This window comes from Dinoponera quadriceps, unplaced genomic scaffold (assembly GCF_001313825.1).
Source record: "Dinoponera quadriceps isolate SergipeBrazil2010 unplaced genomic scaffold, ASM131382v1 scaffold3061, whole genome shotgun sequence".
Taxonomy (NCBI): Eukaryota; Metazoa; Arthropoda; class Insecta; order Hymenoptera; family Formicidae; genus Dinoponera; species Dinoponera quadriceps.
This window is the reverse complement of record NW_014557306.1, coordinates 684,367-703,419: the sequence shown is the minus strand read 5'-3', so window position 1 is coordinate 703,419 and position 19,053 is coordinate 684,367. Positions and strand designations below refer to the sequence as shown.

General features: G+C 48.6%; 1 protein-coding gene across 5 annotated transcripts in view; it reads left to right on the top strand.

The window, feature by feature from the left end:
* Positions 1–19,053, top strand: part of LOC106749005 (protein bric-a-brac 2-like) — a 424,643-nt gene that overhangs the window by 142,893 nt on the left and 262,697 nt on the right. The window lies entirely within an intron of this gene.

Below are 19,053 nucleotides of genomic sequence, written 5' to 3'. Positions count from 1 at the left end.
CAAGTATGTTTCATTTATGAAGATGTTATTTCAGGACGAACCGAAAACGCGCTGTTATCTATTATGTTGATGAGGGTGCCGTTATTATCTCAGCTTAATCTCCCGCGGGTCTTGTTTGACAAAGCTATAAGACTCGTAGTACACGCTGGGCGATAGGACGGGAGGGAGGGACACGTTTAGCTGCGCCCGTCGACTTTCCACCTCGCGTGGCGGCATGCTTTCTAATATTATTCGCCGCGATTAATGGTAGGATCATTCTATTCTCCTCATTATCGATATTAAGATGATTCAAGAAGAGAATTTAAAAGAGACCTGATAAAATCAAATCAGGACGGTGTACAAAACACTCTCCTACCGGTCCCGGTTACGCGTGTAACGTTAGCTGACATTAGATATAATTACCGTTATTACGATGCCCCGTAGTTTCGCTAAGAAAGAAACCGTATCGGTACACCCGGTAGAGAGACCTGCGAGCGGGCCGCCGTTCTCGCGCAGCTGCCGGCGGTATCCGAGGCGAGCGAGCGAGATTGCGACTTATTAAATAGGTTAAAGCTGCAAATGCGATAACGATAGTAATTAGAGCCGTACGTGGCGCGCGGCTCCGGGCGGAGCATCTGCCTGTCGTTAGATCCGCGAACTGGCGCCACGTCGTCCACCGCGCCGTCGACGACGAGGATGACGGTTCTCCGTTGGTGACCCCGTTGGGACGCCGGTTGGATAGAGCAATAGTCGGATGGATGGATGGATGGAGCAGGAGAAGAGCAGGAAGGCGGCAGGTAGAGGGCGAGGGAGACGGGGGAAGAAGTGGAGGAGGCAGAAAACGGTGCGCGATGGTACGAGAGAGAGAGAGAGAGAGAGAGTAGGCGATAATGAAATCCATTACTGTAGTGGTCGTCGTCGTCATTGCCGTCGTCGTCGTTGTCGTCGTCGTCGCCATCGTAGTCGTTGTCGTTATTATTATCGTAACACGCATATAATGCTGCATAATGCGAGTCGTCGTGACACGACGACGTGGGTCGTCCGATATAGGCGTTGCACAAACTCTCTCGCCTCGTCTCGAGTAGAGTCGACTCGTCTCATCTCTCCTCTCTCTCTCTCTCTCTCTCGGTGCGATTATAAATCTCGTTACGATCGCACGATCGCGCTCGCGTGCGCACAGCCACCACCTGCATTCAGGACGGCTACCTCGGGGGCACTGGATGTATCGAGAGTGAATCTTCGGTCTCGCTTTCCCGAGGAACAGCATCGAGGATAGCGATCGAGCCGTTGAAACGGGAGCGGCGGCGGAGGGTCCTCGAGAACGCGCACCGGTGCTTGGCGAATTGCGCTCCTCGAACTTCGACGACGACAAGTTGCAATATCTGCTGTCTAATAGATGCGATAAATATATATTGTTTAACGCACCCCCTCTCCGTCCTGCTACCGATAGTTTCTTCTTAACTTTCGTGAGAGATCGGAGACGGTAGAGAAGTAGGACGAGCGATAATTACTCCGTCGATCGTACCTCATTCGTCGCGATCGATGCGGATAAAAGAAAATCGCAGGTCCGTCGTGTCTCTCCAATCGTCGTACATTCCGCTCGTCCGCGACGTCGAGTCTGCTTTCTAGGGTAAAACGGCCGAAAACCGAGAAGGGAAGGAAAAGAAGAGAGGGTGGGAGAGAGAAAGAGAGAGAGAGAGAGAGATCGATTTGTTGCCGGAGGTGGGCAATAAACACTGTCCCTTACGCGAGTTCGTACCTACATTGCACACGTGTGTAATACGGGGGTTTTCGTGACGCTGCGAGGGCGAAATGGAAACGATGAAAACTCCGCGCCAATCCGGAGAGCTCGGGCGTTTCCAAAGGATTGATTGACGTTTCAATTTGCAAATGCATTTATGGATGTACGCGGGGGCACGCGCGTATCGATTCATTATGGTGGGATCGCGTGAGCGGCTAAGGGCTGCCGCAATTAGTCGTAATCGGCGGGCATTCGTAATCGATCGCCGACCTGAAAAAATCTCGAATTCTTATCTCGGCCGCCGCTGCAGCGCGTCTAAATAATCGAGCATAATTATTCCCGGAAAAGTCATTCGGTTCAGCTTGACGGCGGGATAAGTCAAGAGGCGGAAACGCGATTTACGACCGTTCGCATTCCTTCACCGCGATATCCCTACAACGTGAAATTGGACAAAATAACAATCAGTTCTCCCGGATTTTTGCCGACGACAACGGCCGCTGTGCGTCGTCGTTCACTCGCGATCTCCACTGTCGATACGTCATGATCCTCCCGCGGACCACCTTTCGCGCTACGGGAAAAAGTTCACTCCGCGCGAGAGAGGTCGATACTTTTTTTTCTTCCCCCGAAGAAGACACGCGCGTTACGTAATTTCGAGCTTGCGCGCGTACATTTACTCGGTGCTTTAATTAATGAAAATTGCGTGGTAGCGCGTAAATAAACGGACGAATCGATTATCCCCGGCAGGAGGATTGGCGACGATGACGGCGACGACGACGACAATAATAAAAACGGCACGCATCGTACGCGGCTCCAGGGCCGTACTACTACGTAAGGTAATGCCTGCAGGATGGCCCCATCAGGGCAAGTTATGATTCTCTAATTGAACCGGCCCATTCAGCCGGCCGCATGCAGAATAGAGCCCACATCCTAGACCGTGCCGTCGCCATTCTAATGGGGAATTACATCAATATTATATGCAGATTTCGCCGCGACCGTTCGCTCCGCTCTGCTTGCGAGCGCGCGCGCTTTATGCGTAGATAAGTACGCACACCGAGCTGGCTGGCTGACCGGCTAGCGCGTTAAGTACGCCGTACAGTTCCTCTCTCGATGATTGCGCGCGCGTCTCTCTGGTCGCGCGACGTTGTTAAACTAACGCAATGCTGAAACAAAGGTGCGGATGCGATTGCGTATGCGAGGAAGTGTCCGCTCGCTGATAAAGACGTTTTACGCGCTGACGCGTTATACGTGCAAATGCGGATCGAGAAGCGAGCATTTGCAGATGCATCCCGGATATTGTTACCGAATAGTTTACGTATAATAATTACGTTACCGGTGAGCGATTATCGTTATGCGCGCGCGCAGAACAGCCGGGCGGAGTATTACGGCCGCGAGATGAGATTTTTCTCCCTTTGATCGTTGATTTTCTCCCCAGCTGGATCTCGAGTTTACGTAAAAATACACGCCGTATTCGGGTTAATATTATACTTATTTCAAGTATTTCAGATTTATGTGTCGGGTATATAAGTATATCATAAGTTCGTCATAAGCATAAAATTTATTCCAAATATAGTCCGAATATATTCTGTAAGTTTAGTATTTTAATCAAGAATATTAAATTAAAGCACTAAAACTAAAACTTCGTTTTACTTATTCAAATTAAGCGAATTTAACTTTTCTTCGATAAAGTTTACGGTATTCTTGAAAAGGGAGAATAAATTTTTCTTCTGAGTACACATAATAATGAGCTTTTCTAAAATTTTCTTACGGAGGCTATATATTATCAAGAAAATATTCTCTGTTGAAGATAATGAATTATTTAAATGAAAGAAAGTAAACTGTAGTAATCGCTTTTCTCGGCGGTAGAATGACATTTCTCTCCGTGTGTGGTCGCGAGAAAATGTCCCATTTAGATCTTGTCGAGTCAACGCATGCGATCCGTTTCCGTCTCGATAATTCTCGAATCGGATCTCCGTGCGATCTGAAAAAATTTCAAGCACCGGCTTCTGTGCTAACCCTTACCAAGGGTTGTCGGTAACGTTTCACTCGCGGAAGAGTCAACGAAACGACGTCGATCCCACATCCAAGACGGAGAGAAACATTCGGAAAATAATCCGACGCCGCCGAAATCGGAAGCGCGATTATTGAACGGGATCGCCGCGGCACGTCGTCGCGAGCGTGCACGCGCAAATCGGCTGTTACCGATGCGAATAATATAACCCAGATTTGCGCCAATAAGCCACATCCTACCGCTCGCGCGACTCGCATACCCGCGCGCGCGCAGGAATATAAAGTAGAAATAATAAGGCGCGGAGAGTAAATCCGACCCACTTAACGCTACTTAGCGCTTACGCTGAATACGCTTATGTTTTGCACAACATTATATCACGAGAAGCGTAGCCGTGTGTGTCTTCGCGAGCGTTACGTAAAGAGCCTCCGCGCTCTCACCTCTCCTCTCCGCTCCTACGTGCGCGCTACGAGAGCGGATCGATCGCGCTCGCCGAGGCGTGACGCGAGAAACGCGTGGGCCCGATCGCGAAAATCGCGCAACCGGGTCCGCCGACAAACGCACGCGTCCTCTCCTCGTTGCGCCTGCCCACCCCGACGCGATGGGAAGGGTAGAGCGAGGGAGGGAGAATATATTTCCATTTCCAAAGTCTCGGGATATTCTCGGAGCACGCTGCCGCGAATATCGTTAGAATCTCCTTAGAATATATCTTTGGGATATTCTTGGAAGGATTTCCCCCCGCTGGCGGGATAATCTCTCGAAATAGACTCGCGTCCTGCGGAGCGGCCGCTCCGGAGATGTCCTCGCCGATTTCGCGAGGATCGAAACGGGCCTTCGCGCTTCGAGAAGACGCGCGGATAATCGACCGAGTCAGTGACGATAAGACGTGACGTAAGGATAAGAGGAGAAAAAGGCGACGTTATCAGTGAGTACGTACGTGTACGATACGTGTATGCGTATCTCTGATTCGACCGGACTCTTTCGGGCTCCGATCGCGCTCGATAGCGCGCACGCGCGCTGAATCGGCGCGCGGGCCGCGCCTCGCGAGCGTTTCTTCCCGTTTTTCCTCTAAAATTAGAGATACAATGCTGCGTGTAATTTATCCGGCGCTGAAAGAAACGCGTCATTCCGGTTATAAAAGAGACAATAAAGAGTATTAAAAGCGGAGAGCCAACAATGCAGATTGCGAAGGCTGCAATAATACGGTAACCTTCATAACGTTGCGCGACGGTACGTTCGTAAAACTCGGCGCATAATGCACATATCATTCGTAACAGTACCAATTTTATTATGCACAATGTACAATTTATTTCTGTCGGCGGGAGCCGTCGGGACGAGATGGCGACGGGGAGGAGGAGGGGAGAGGGAGACGCTACTCTATGACAAACGAGAGAGGAAGAGAGAGAGAGAGAGAGAGAGAGAGCGAGGAGAAGAGCGAAGGGAAGAGTGCGACGTTCGAGCGGTCGAGGATAAAAATATTCTCTCGTCGCGGCGTAAACTATAAAACAATGCCGCGCGCGAATTCGCACACAGCCACGCGCACACGAGCGCATACACGCGCCCGCAGGAATAACTATCCTTGGGCCGACAATAATGCCGCTTATCAATAATTTACTGCGCCGTGATGCAATACTCTTTACTGCTAATCAATTAAGATAAGTGCGCGCGCGAGCGACCGGTGAGCCTTTCGAAAGGCTGGAAGGAACGAGAGAGAGAGAGAGAGAGCCGGTCTCTCCTGAATCGCGTCACATCTTGCATTGTAATTTTAAACAAACACGCGCGAACTCACGTGCACGCCGCGCAACGTCGGATGAAATAATATCACCTCTGACCTTCGGCTCGAATCGCGCCGTTCTGCCGTTTTTAATATCAAGACAAGTTGCTTCCGCGGAATCAGATTCGATTATTGTTATTCCATTCGGGTTGAGTTCCGCGCAAAAACTCACCTCACCTCGCCACACCTACCTCGCCTCGAACTCCCCGTTTTCCTTCGGAAACCTCCGCGATAATATCAATATAATGCCACGTCTCCGCTCTATTATTTTTTCATCGCTGGTAAAGCAATCGTCGGATTAAAACAAACGGCGCGGGGCTCCCGGCCGTGGCAGTCTTACCGTACGATATTTACCGATCGTGAACGGGACGGGGCGGCGTCTCCCGAGTTTTTCGCGGTGAAAGAGAGAAAGAAACCACCCCTCTTCTCCCTTTTCCTCTCTCGCTCCCACCGTTCGTTCGCAATTTTCCACAATACCATCTCGTCATTCTCCTCTCTTTCCCGCCGCCGCGCGTCAATTTTCTTCTCCCCGTGTTCGCGCGCGTACCACTCTCGCATATCGCATTTACCGCCGCCATTGCTCCCTCCCCCCTTCCCCGTCGCTTTCCATTCCCCGCGCACGTTGCACGCGTTATATAATAAATTATTTCATAAATTAAGAGCTATTAACGGGTAATTATCCCTCGCGTGTGCGTGTTTTTCCGTGTACGCGGTTGCAGAACGCGTTCTGCGGGAGATACGCGAGCGAAGGGGGAAGGTGGGAGGGGGACGATGAGGGAGAAGGAGAGAGGTAGAGAAAGAGCGAGAGGAATTTATTCCCTATTCCGAGATGTAAATTCCTCTAAGAACAATAGGGATATAAAATTATAGGAAACGCGCGAGAGAGAAAGAAACGGACGAAAGAGGGGAACAGACGGTGGGAACGGGGGGAGAGCGGCGGGAGGGAGAGAGCAAAATGGAAATAGATTAGAAAGTATGCCTGGACGGTTAATTGGCTTTTATACGAGAAGGAACCAAGTGCCGGTTATAACAATTTGCAGTTGAAGTATTGAGCGTAGTTGGTTTGTTAAATAGGTTAAAACTTATATTACCGTGCTGTAAATTACTTCTGCGATACAATACGCGTGTTTTCCTAGAGAAAATTTGTAGCGCCGAGAGACGTTCGGCCACGCTCGTACTACAAACGTCGTCCAATTAGCTCCGAGGGAGAAACAGAGGAGAGATAGATAGATAGAAAGAAAGAAAGAGAGAAAGAGAGAGGAGACGCACTGTGTGAGATTCGTATTATTATATTATTATCGCGCATCCTTTTCTATGTCGGTATCGATCGATTAACGTGTAATCCTGGTGTATGTATGTGCGCATGTTGCCCGGAACGGGTGTCTTGGAGCGTAATGAACGTTCCACGGCTAATAAACCAGTGTCTAGTTATCGTGTCGAATTAACAACGATCGCCGCGGTATAAATGAGCGGTCATACGCGATAATTTATCTCCATTACATTCTACGCCAAGTAGACACAACGCGGCAGATGCCTCTCGAAAGTAGAATAAAGTAATATTTATTTCATATTCTAGGGGAGAGAAAGGGAAAGAGAGCGGGTGAGTGAGTGAGAGAGGGAGTGAGAGTGAGAGTAAGTGAGTGAGTGAGTGAGTGAGGCTGCGGCTTCTTTCGAAACGAGTTTAGACATAATGTTCGCCACGCATGAGTAAATTTACGATCGAGTCCTTTCCCTTCGCCCCGTCCACCTCTCTTTCTCTTTGGTGCCCCTTTGTGCGTACCGAATTTCTTCCTCGGCTTCCTCGCGACCGCTTCCAAAAATAAAACGCGTCGTATGGACATAACCGATAACCTCCGTTAATTCAACCCGGCGACGATGATGACGACGACAACGATGACGGCGGCGGCGGAGGAGCGTTGTTACTGCTCCACTTCCTCTGACAAACTTCTTTTTCCGTCGTGAACGAACGCGGGCCGTCGCCTCCTCCTCGTATTTTTTTTTTTACATTACAGTGCGCGCGCGGGCACAAGATAACGCAAGAGGCGCGCGATAATGCGCGCGACTGGCGCAGAGAAAAATAGGAGCCGAAGTAAACAAAGATAAAATATACGTAAGTATATGATAATTGCGTTGCCGTTCAAACAATGACATAGTTTGGACGACAATAAACGGCGGCGCAGAGCGCATATTAAGCGTTATACGCGCGGATGCGCATATATTTACGTACACACACACACACATATATATATATATATATATACAGGTATAGAATATAGCCGAAAGAGTGGGAGGATGCGGATGAGGAGGGGGGAGGAGAAGGGACTATAGCGCGGGCGTTTATCACTTTGTAGAAAACCAGTTTTCCAAACTTACGTAAGCATCGCCGACGCGGCGGAGACGACGACAGCGATCTGCCGGCGCGTATAACGGCCGTTGTTATTGTTGTTGTTATTATTATTTTGATAATACCGCACCATTGCGCAACAGACTTCAGTCCGTGCGATAACCGACATAGTTTATCGTTCGCCGGGAAACTGCATAGCTTCCCCCCTCCGTTTGTCTTTCTCTTTACCTCCGTCCGCTCTATTCCTCTCTCATTCCGTCTCACTACCCCTCAAGTCTTGCCTGCCGCTGCTCCTATCCTCCTCACTCCTTCGTTTTCGTGCGTGTTCTTGGTATCAGGCAACCGGAAATCGGTCGTTAAAAGCACGAGGTAGTTACGAGCGGCGGCACGTGCGCGATCGGTACCTCGTTTCGCGTTTCTCGCTCTCGTCACCGTCATCGCAACGCGGGTGCGAGGGTGCAAGGAATATTTATCGCAACGCCGATACATGGAGGGGGGGGGAGGATTGTCCCGCGGAGAAGCGACGATCGGTTTGGCGGGGAAGGGGGATGCGAACATCGCGAACGCGCGAAACCGGTTCTCCTGCCGAGAGGGGCGAAGCGCGTCCGCTGTCTCGCTCGTTTTATCCCTTGGATTTTTCGCAGCGGGCGTAAATCTCGGCAAGATTAAACTTTCGACGGCCCGATGAGGGGTGCCCTGCCCGCCCGTAATCGAACATAATCGAGTGTCTCGCGAATTTATATATATATTTTTTGTTGTTGTACTTATTATTCTTTTTTTACTCCCAGTATAAATTGAACCTCGTGAGTGTCCAGCCGCGAGGTAGTAAATTTGTGTCCAACGTCGCCCAGTAATATAACGCTCACTTCTAACGGTTGGAATAGGTTATCCGATGTTAAAACAAAGGAAATTACGAGATAAAAAGTCATAATTAACTGCCAGACAGAGTAATGTAATGCTCACTTCTGCTTGTTTAGAATTTTTGTGAAATAACGTGCCCTCCAATTTTTATTCGCTACCTCATCTTTAAATGTCGGTGGCGGGTATGTAGTAGATTAAAGTTTCCCAAATTTGTATGAATCGCGACATATTTTTTAGAACGGCGACATTCGTGACCCACTTAGCTTTGGTGTATGTAAAAAAAGCAGGAGGGGAATAAATTGATTATTTATTTATATCACTTTATGAAACGTTGATATATTACGAGGACACGCGACAAGCCCAGTATTATCCGTATCCGCTTTAAGTTTGTGAAACTTACCTGAAGTAATTGAACTGAAATTTAATTTTAACTGTCTTACAATGTTTCGCGACGCATACTTTCCTGCAGTAGATGAATTATGTATTTTAAAATAAACGTTATCTGTTCTACTGTATTTCGACATGTTAACAGCCAGACAACAGTTAGGTCAGAAAACTGATTCTACATTTTAGTGAATCAGCCGGTAACGAGCTAATGGCGAGCCGGAAAAAATGTAATCCTCGTACTAGTTAGCTGTTAGCTTTTCACACAAGCCGGCCAACAAATGCATTTTTACATTTCTATATATTCGAGTATGTTTAATTAATCGTACAGAAACATATACTGAACACGCGTCGCGTAGTGGACGCGAGTATCTTCGCGAACTGGCGCGAACAACGAGATTCGCGCGGGACGCGGCGCACCCCCGATAACGGGAACGTCACCCACTTAAGCTTAGCCACTGCGGATCGGGGTCTCAAATTTCCATCGCGGCAAAATGCGCCCGTTGTACAGTCCGCCGCGGTTTTGCGGCGTCATATTTATTTATACGCGGCAATTGGCGGTCGTTCGCGCATCATTTTGTAAATATTGCCGTAGCTCGTCGTTATGCGTGCCGCATTTTTGCGAATGAAAATGAGCCGCGGATCGAGTCCGCTGGAAAGGATCGTTGACGGCTGCTGCTGCTACCGCCGCCGCCGCTGCAGCAGCAGCAAAAGCGCGCGCCGGCAGTCAATGAATCGTCCGACAATTATCGAATTGAGCAGCGAAGCGAGCGCGCGCGCGCGCGCGTACACGCGCGACGTATGTGGAATAAATTAACCACCGGTGGTCCCGGTGAACGAGATACACCCGTCATTAGTCATGAAAAAAAAAGAGGAAAGCGAGAGAAAGAGAGAAAGAGGGACACAGAGAGAGAGAGAGAGAGAGAGAGGTGAAAAAACACATCGTCGTTTCGCAGCGACGCAGCGCGTGTGCACCGTTATTCTAATTTCTTACGCACGTCGCATTTTCCTGTTATTTCCACACGAAACGCCCGACGGCAATTATTCTCACACGTACGAGTTCGATACGTCCCGCTCCGCTCGCGAGCTGTATCGCGTATTTGGGGTGAAATCTCGCGAGTCTGCTTCGGTAAAAATAACGACGGCGGGTCGGTTTTGCTATTATGCGTCGTTTGTACGCACGTATATGTTGATCAAAGAATTCCCAATTCTGAACGAATTGATCCAGTTGGATTATTATCCAGGATCTGGGAGAGTTTCGAGGACTCACAGTTTCAAGACTGAACGCGGACCACCGACTTGTTTCATCTTTGAATTTCTACGGTTGTGTTTCACCGTAACGAAACTGATATTACTCTGTGCTCTCAACACGTTCTGAATCAAAATTTTTTTTCTATATTGATCCTGCAAATTCCGTCAAACTTGAAGGATCAATGAAGAATCTCGAGATATCTACAGACTACTCTATTCTATCTTGGTACTGCAAGTGATTGCTTGCTGCCATTTTCTCCATCGTGAAGAAGCTTTATAATAAATATTCATTCAAGAATTATTTAATACCGATTATTTCAATATTCCCTCCTCCAACCGTATATAAATTATTATTAATTTCAATCGCTATGTATTAAACATATAATAAACTTAGTTGCAAATATAATATGTGAACTAAGCAAATAATTCATGTGGATAATTAATTAGACGATTAATATGAGTGAATAATAAGAGGTTAAATAGGTGAGAAAAACGACAGATCTTCATTCTTGTAATCTTTGTTTTTTTTTTGACGCTGAAAATGAAACGCCGGAAGGATATTGCGATAGCCGTATATTAAATAATTCTTTTTTCAAGACAATCCAACACGAAGGAAATGGCATCAAGTAGTAATTTATAGTACAAGGGCAGGACACACGGTCTGCATAGAGCCCTCGAAATTCAACGGACTTTGTAGGGTTAACGTGGAATCAAAATTTCGACTCGTGTTGCGCCGTGTGCATTACGATCCTAGCACACACGTGCGCGCGCGCGCGCCACATACTCGCAATTGCGTACGGTGCTCGCGCTCACACGTGCGCGCGTAATTAATTATAATTAACGTCGTGGCGGCGTGGCCGCCACTTAATGCGGAGAAATTCAACTTTGCTCCCGCGCTCGTCGGCCGAATCGTTTCCGTCTCGTTTCGACAGGCCGGCCGCGACGCTTCGACGTAATTAGCCGGACCGAGCCTTTGCGACGAGATATTATAAAATTACGTCACGAAAAGGGAGGACGAGAGGAAGAGGAGGCGGCGACGACGATGGTGATGGGATGAGACAGAAAGAGAGAGAGAGAGAGAGAGAAAGCGGACCTGTGTAATAATAATTTGTTACCACGTCGCGCCCACTCCCCGCGCGTCTACGCGATTCCTCACTTTCGACGTAAATCCATTTTCTCCCGTCGCGCGCTTTAATTGCGAACGACTCATCAGAATGCGCACGAATTGAGAATTATAAAGTATCCGCGGGACCGCAAGCAAATTATAACCGTGGAAAAAAACCGCGTCGCGGCGGAATACGCGAAATATGCGGCCGCGCAAATTGCGAAACTCCGGCATATTCCGCGCTATCAATTTGCGGACGGTGCTCGTCCTGCTCGATCTTATGTTTAATACATCGGGATGTACGACTTTTATAATCGACATTATAACCCACTGTAATCACTACGTCACGTTATCCTACATTCCTCATTCCATGTAGACTCATTGTCTGTCTTCCCATTGTCAAAAAATCGCGACTGCGTTTACAACCTGGTCGTCGGTGCGGCGTCAAAGTCGCGACAACGCGCGGTCGGATTTGTTTCGCGTCGAGTACGAGCGCGCGTGCATGATTTTCCCTCACGCGCGATGCTGCGGGAAACGATGTAGTTGCGAGAGACAGAGAGAGAGAGGGGGTAGACGATAGGGTGCGTGAGGTTGGTGGCGAGAACGGAGAGGTGGTGTGGAAGTGTCGGAGCAGGAGGATGAGAAGGGAGAGGGAGGGGGGATTTCAATGTGATCCGCGCCGTGGGTGCGCACACAATTTAGAAATCGGGTCGTCAATCCGCCGTAAATCAAGTTCGGGCAATTAAATGCGACATAATTTTACGATTAAAGTTTTTAGTGGGCGAGCGCTCGCAGCGGTAATGGAACGCGAGCGAGTGTGCGACCGAGCGAGCGAGCGGGGTGTATATTAAATGGTAAAATCCATATCGAGCTGCCGATCTGCTCCCTCCCCCTCCTTCCCCCTGGCGCTCAATGCCTCGGTCCACTCGTCTCATTCTCCCTCCCTCCTTTCCTCTCTCTCTCTCCGTCACAACTCACAGTACACCGTGCACCGGGTACCGCTGCACACTCCGTTGCAACAGAAGCGGTAGCACCGGAGGAGCAGCGACCTTTGCCTGTCGTCTCTGTGAGTCCGACACGCAAGCTCGGCTCGCGTCTCCTCTTTCATACGGCGAAGACGGGCTACCGCGCGCGCGACAACTTAAAGCTCCTGCGCGAACGACCGCGGCGCCCCCCGAATGTAACGAAGAAACGCGTCTCCCGGCTTTGATCGCGGCGAGACGTGCAACGAGAGATGCAGAGAGGAGGATGCGATTGGGTGTCGCTTGTCTCTCGCGAGGGCCCACCGGTTTGCTCGTCGAGCGTATGCCGCGTAGAAATTCAACAGAGAGAATTGACGCGTTACTGTATTACGGTGTAAGGTGTGCCCTGTTACCTGCGACGATTCCTCTTGGTCTTTGGTTAGCGAATGACTGAGAGAGAGAGAGAGAGAGAGCGAGAAAATTTGTCACTTGTTTTTAGTTTATGCTATTCGATAGTGAAGATCAATGATTCTTCTGAGGCTCTTACACAAAGGAAAGGTTTCTTTTGGATTTGGTATAAGTGTTTGCTTCACTTGGGTTTAATAAACAACGTAATTCAATATCAAATATCATTTTGTTTGAATGAAAATGTTGTTTCACTACAGTAAACCACGTTGTTTGATAGGAGAAACCTTATTTAGAGGAAATAACATTTGGTTTTCGATAAAAAAAGATATATCTCATTATATTTTAAATATTATTCTACTGGAATAAGAAAGTACTTTAATATTTTTCTAATATAATATCACTACTTTCAAGTAATTCATTGCTTGAAACAATTATTGTGATGCTTGGAAATACAAAAGAGATATGTTATTTGACGTAAAGAGATATTTATCGTTTGAGAAACCAAACAATACTGTTTGTTGAGTCAAACATTCGTTTGCTTATTTGCTCCAAACGACAAATTTGTTTCGATAAAAAAAGTTTTATTAAATCCAGAGAAATCTTTTTCTCTGTGTAGATTTGCAACTGCAAGGATTATATTAACATGTCTATGAGAGACAGTGCAGATTGAATGTTGCAAATATAATTACTTTTTATTGCCCTCCAACAGAGGATTTTAATATATTTAACCACTTATATTTTTAATATATTTGCTATACCAAACTATTGTTCCCAATTTTGTGAACCTTCTGTAATATTAATATCATCCCCTTCCTCTTCAACTTTTTAGTAAATTACAATATTGGGAAAAATATTACGTCAGCCAGGTGGTAATTCAATATTAAACTTATTCATTATTATCTTCCTGTATTAGTTAAGTGTATCCGCCGGAGCGAAACATTAAAATCGCGACGCGAATTAAACCGAACGACGTTTTCGACGCCCATAGTCACGTCTCTCGCCGAAACCCCTCAACAACTCTCTTTGCGTTGAGGAGTCTTCGTGCAGGAAAGATCGCTCCGAAATTCCTCAGATTACACACTCCTACGCTACACTCCTACGCTGCATGTTGTGCAAATCTGCCTTCAGCGGCCTGAGCACTACAATATTGCAACGTACCTCGTCTGGACTTTTTACTCCCGCTGCGTAAATAATACGTCGCGCAAAGCAGGACTTGATTCGAGCGTATTCGGGCGCTTTACTCCCGTACGCGAGTTCTGCTTGCCGCGCACGAGAGGGAGAGAGACGCGAGTCGCAAAACGACCGATAGATATATAATTGTACGGCTTACGTAATGACCCAACGAACCGAACAAAGCGTCCGTCACAGTTTCTGACTCGAACCACCGTGGATCAAGACGAACGATCGGCCGCGAATCGTCCGACTGACTAAGAAGAAGTCGTGGGCGCGGATCGACGCTTTGAATCGTTACCGATTATCGATCGGTCGGCGGCACTTTTCTCTTACACACACACTCTCTCTCTCTCTCTCTCTCTCTTGTTCTTTATTTGCCAACTCGCGCACGACGTCGTCTCTGCGATTTGAGCCCCCGGTGTTATAATAAAATCCACGCGAGCCAGATCTTATCGGCGCGCCCGGAAATAGACGAATGTACAATAATAGCGGCACGCCACGTACTTGCATAAATTCGCCCGAGCGTCGTTGTCCGACGACGACGACGACGATGACGACGATACGTCAGACGATGATCTCGCCGCGAATGACGTAGAACGGTGAAAATATAGCTGACGAGGCGGCTCGTCGCAAGCAAGCAGGCAGGTTGCTCCGTCGGTGGATCGTCGCGCGTGCATTTATTAATAAATGAAATAAAAAAAGATCGCATTCGCTGTCGCGCTCGCACGTGCAGACAAATATAAAGCATGCACCGAGGCTAAATAAGATCGAGCATATCTCTGTCTCTCTCTTTCTTTCGAATCGACCGCGTGTCCCGCGGAATATAATGCATTTCCGCGGAATCAATTGAAGAGGCAACGACAACGATGTCGACGAAGACGGCGGAGACGGCGGAGACGACGACAGGCGGACGGACGGAGTGATGGACGGCGGCGGCGTTCATTCATGCTCCGCCGCATGCTAAATCCCCGAGAATGCGCAGACGGCGGGTAAGAGATACGCGGTGTCCATCGCCAACGAGAATTAAAGATCTCACGCAACGTGACGTGTGGATTTAACGGTCGAGAGGAAATCGCCACCAGCTGCGGTGCCGGCGGTTGAAGCTTCTCTTCGTGCCCCCGACGCGCGCGAGAGAGCAAGAAGAGGCGGCGACGACGGTCTGTCGGTGCCGCCTGTTCGTGTCGTTCTCGTCCGTCGTCGGCGATGGTTCAACGGTGTCGACGACGCTCTGCGTCGCGTCGTCCCCGACAGAAGGTGCACCGCGCGGCCCGGGAAGAAAAGAGCGCGTACAAAGAAGAAGAGACTCGCGTCCAGAGGCCCTGACTCTCGGTTCGCGACGAACAAGCGAGCGAGCGAGCGCACCGCATACAGGAAAAGAGATAGATAAAGAGAGAGAGGGAACGGAGCGAGCGCGCGCGTTCATTATGATTCGTGTATTTATATAAGGTCTAAAAATATACGCGCGCGCTGTGTGCCGGCGGGGCCCCGCCCGGTATTTCATCTGAGAATAATATTTTAATGTACATACGTCGCCTGTGCTCCCGCGCCTCTCCGCTCGTCCTCCCCCTCTTTCCCTTTCTCTCCCTACCGCGTTAACGTCTTTCTGTCTCTTTTTCTTTCTGTTTCTCACACAGCTTTCCCCTCCCCCCTCGCCTTTCTCACTTACTCTCTTATTTTCTTGCTCTTTCTCTCTCTCTCCCCCTCTCTCTCTCTATCTCTCTCTTTCTCTTTGTCAGCCTCTCTTTTTATGCCAGCGGCGTCTCGCTTCCTCTACCGTCCCATCTCGCTCCCTCCTTCGGTTCTCGCGTCCCTTCCCCCGCTGTGGCCCTCTCGCCCTCGCCGCCCCATCGCTTTGTGCTCGGTACGTTTTTTGATGTTTCTCGTACGTGAGAGCTCGCGTTTGTTACGCCGGAATTGTGCATGTGCGCCGCGCGCTCACGGTCACGCGAACGAGCGAGCGAGTGAGCGAGCGAGTGTACACACGTTATAATGGCCTCCTTGTGTGTGCACCGGGAGGCGAGAGAGAATCTTCGAGCCTCGCTGGCTCGTTCACTCGCTCGCTCGCGGCGCCGAAAAGAGATTTTCGTGGTGCCCACTGCGTTAATTGAGGTTTTTCTGCCGTCTCTCTCGCTCGTGCCGTTGTTCCCTCTCTCTCTCTCTCTCTTTTGCACCCTCTTCGTCGTCACTCCTCTCTCCTCCCGGTATCCGTACCCCGCGGCGGTTGCTTTTTGGTTTATGGCGTTACGGGTTCCGGCGATTCTAATCCCGTCGCTAATAAATTGGGATAACTGTCGAACACCACAACGTTTCCCCCTGCCTCGGTGTTTCCCCGCGCACACCCTCGAGAGCTCCCTCGGCTGTGTCGACCGGGCGACGATATTAATCGGAATCAGAGTTAGAACATCAGAAGATACCCTCGCGATGTTAAGTCCGCGTTAACGCGCGTGTTTCGGAGATACTAATACGACGGGCTCGTCGGAATGAGAATGTCCGAGGATGTCCTGAGGGGGAATTCGTCGTTTCGACGCGTTCCTCGGATAGGGAGCACCGCATGGGGGACGAACCGCGTTCACGAGCGTCCTCGTCATGGAACACCGACGATTCGGGCCCGAGAGTGAATAGGATTCTCTTGGAAAAAGAATTCCGTTTCGCCGACTTCTCTCTTTCGGTGGATGAAGAGAATCGCGGAGAGTTCGCTTGGCACTCGGCACCGCGTTGCGTAAGTAATTCTAAGACGAGTCCGTTGTCGGGTTCATTATATTCCGCGCGTTACTTATCCAGGGTTAAATTAAACTAGAGGATATGAGAAACGCCCGGAAAAAATAAGCCGTGGCTTCCTAGTAAGGAACTCCGTTATGAGGCCGGTTTATTCCTTCACTTTTTCTTTTTACGGCTCGGACCGTCGTTGCATTAAACGCCTTATATGCAATTTTAATTCCTTCCTAACCGTGTTCTCTCAAAGATCGGGGATCACCACCGTCGGACCGGAATCCGCGTAAATCACTAAAGAATTCTGTTCAATTTCCCATAAACAAAGATAACGCTAAACCCACATTTTATTGGAGACATTTTATTTCCGAATTCGCGCGCAGGAATATAGTTTATTCCCAAAATAATTTTCGAGACGGAGGTTGTTGCAGGCGTGTTGCAAGACCTTTTGCAGGAATCCAGCGTTAGAAACTATTAGAAACTATTTGCAAGCAAGGTTGCCACTTCTCCGATTTTCGTTCGGACTTCCCGAGCGAAAGAGAAAATCTCTAGACCAATACGGCGAAACATGTAACCGATAAAAATTTACCAGATGAAATGCATGTGTTAAGAATTATTCGCGCCTGAGCGGCTGGTCGCCAGATGCGGCGCCACGAGTTACAGACAGTGATAATAATAAATTGAGTGAATTACAGAAAATAGTGTAATATAGTCTAGCGATCTCAGTAAATAATAGTTATATATCGAAGAAATCATTTCAATAATGAATTATGCGTGGAATGATAAACGAAAAATAGAATCAGTAAGAACCGAAATTTGTACGAAAATTAATTACGATGTGAAAAGTCCAGAGACTTTTACAAATATATTATGAACTTAGAGCAAAGCACATTATTGAAGAAACGCCGTAAGTAACATTAAATATACTTTTAAAGTAATGAAGCAATTGTAGAAATTTTGATTTTGTTGGAATACGAATAGTATACGGGAAAAAAAGCTTGGTTATATTAGTCAGAAAAGGAACAAGACAACCAAACGTATTTTGATTGAAGAAAACAGAATTTTTCGCTATAAGATCCAGAATTTTGTTTTCCCCGACCGGAACGCATCTGGTTGTTTCCTTTGTGGTTAACGCAACCGGATTTTTCTCCCGCGTAGATACATTTTGACGATATAACATGCAAAGTGCAATACATATGTAATATCGAAATGCAACGGTGAATGCAATATTTTAGTAATAATAATAATAAATGAAAGATATTTGGACGATGTCCGGATGGCCGGATAAACCAAGGTGGCAGACCTGTTTGCGAGACATTTGCGGGCAAAGAAGGAAAACGAAAAATCATTCCGCGATGTTCCGCGGTGCGCGCGAGCGGTCGCGGCGACGCGGGAATAATGAGATACAACGTGGTGCGCGCGCGACCCAGTAACCGGGCTGCCGGGAGAAACTCGTCGAAACGAGATCCCCCGTGTTTCAATTGTAAGGATCTCGGAGACCAGTTTCAGAGCACGCGAGCGCGTTTTTCTCGGTCTCGATATATCCGGGAAAGCATTCCGCGCGCTCTGGCGTTGGAGCAGCCGCGGCGGCGGCGTTGCCATCGATTCAGCTGTAAAATCGTTTTCCTTCCGAGCGCGCGCGCGCACTTGGACACTCTCATCGTGAACGTGTATTATAAATGCGATAGGGACATCGCACGCGCGACAGCGCGTTTTCGGTAGTTCGCCTTTGATGCAGTCGGAAAGTACCAAACGAAGCCTCTCGCACGCGTCGGGGGGAGGGGGGGATGAAAGAGCTGGGCCATTTGACAGCCAGCAGCCGCCCGGCAGCGCGGCCGGCAATTTGCGCTATCGGCCGAAATCGAGTTAATCATATTGAAGTAATCTCGTAGTTCGCTCCTGTGATCAAAAATAGATGACGGGACGAACCGGCGGGGGGAGAAAAAATGTCACGAAACTGCGGAGGTCAAAAATTCGCATAATAATGCCTCGCTTCGGTCAGGTGACGGACGGACCTAGCGCGCGCGCGCGGCACGTCGATTTTCGCCGGCCTCCACGATAACGTAACATCGGTATCGGAAAATTATCGGTAATCGAACCGGATGTATCCCACGTCGCCGCACACACCACTTTAAAATCCACTGTGTGCCGCGGTGCGTATGCGGCTGCGCGCGCGCGCGTGTGTGTGTATGTGCACGCGCGCGCGTGCTCGCGTGATATATCGTCCGACGCGAGCGATAATCTCTCCACTGTTTCGATAAATCTTATTCTTACTGTGAAATACGATAATGACAATTTATAATATAAACTGTAAGCTCGCGAATCGCGTCGCTGCGTTTTCCTTCTCCCTTTTTTTC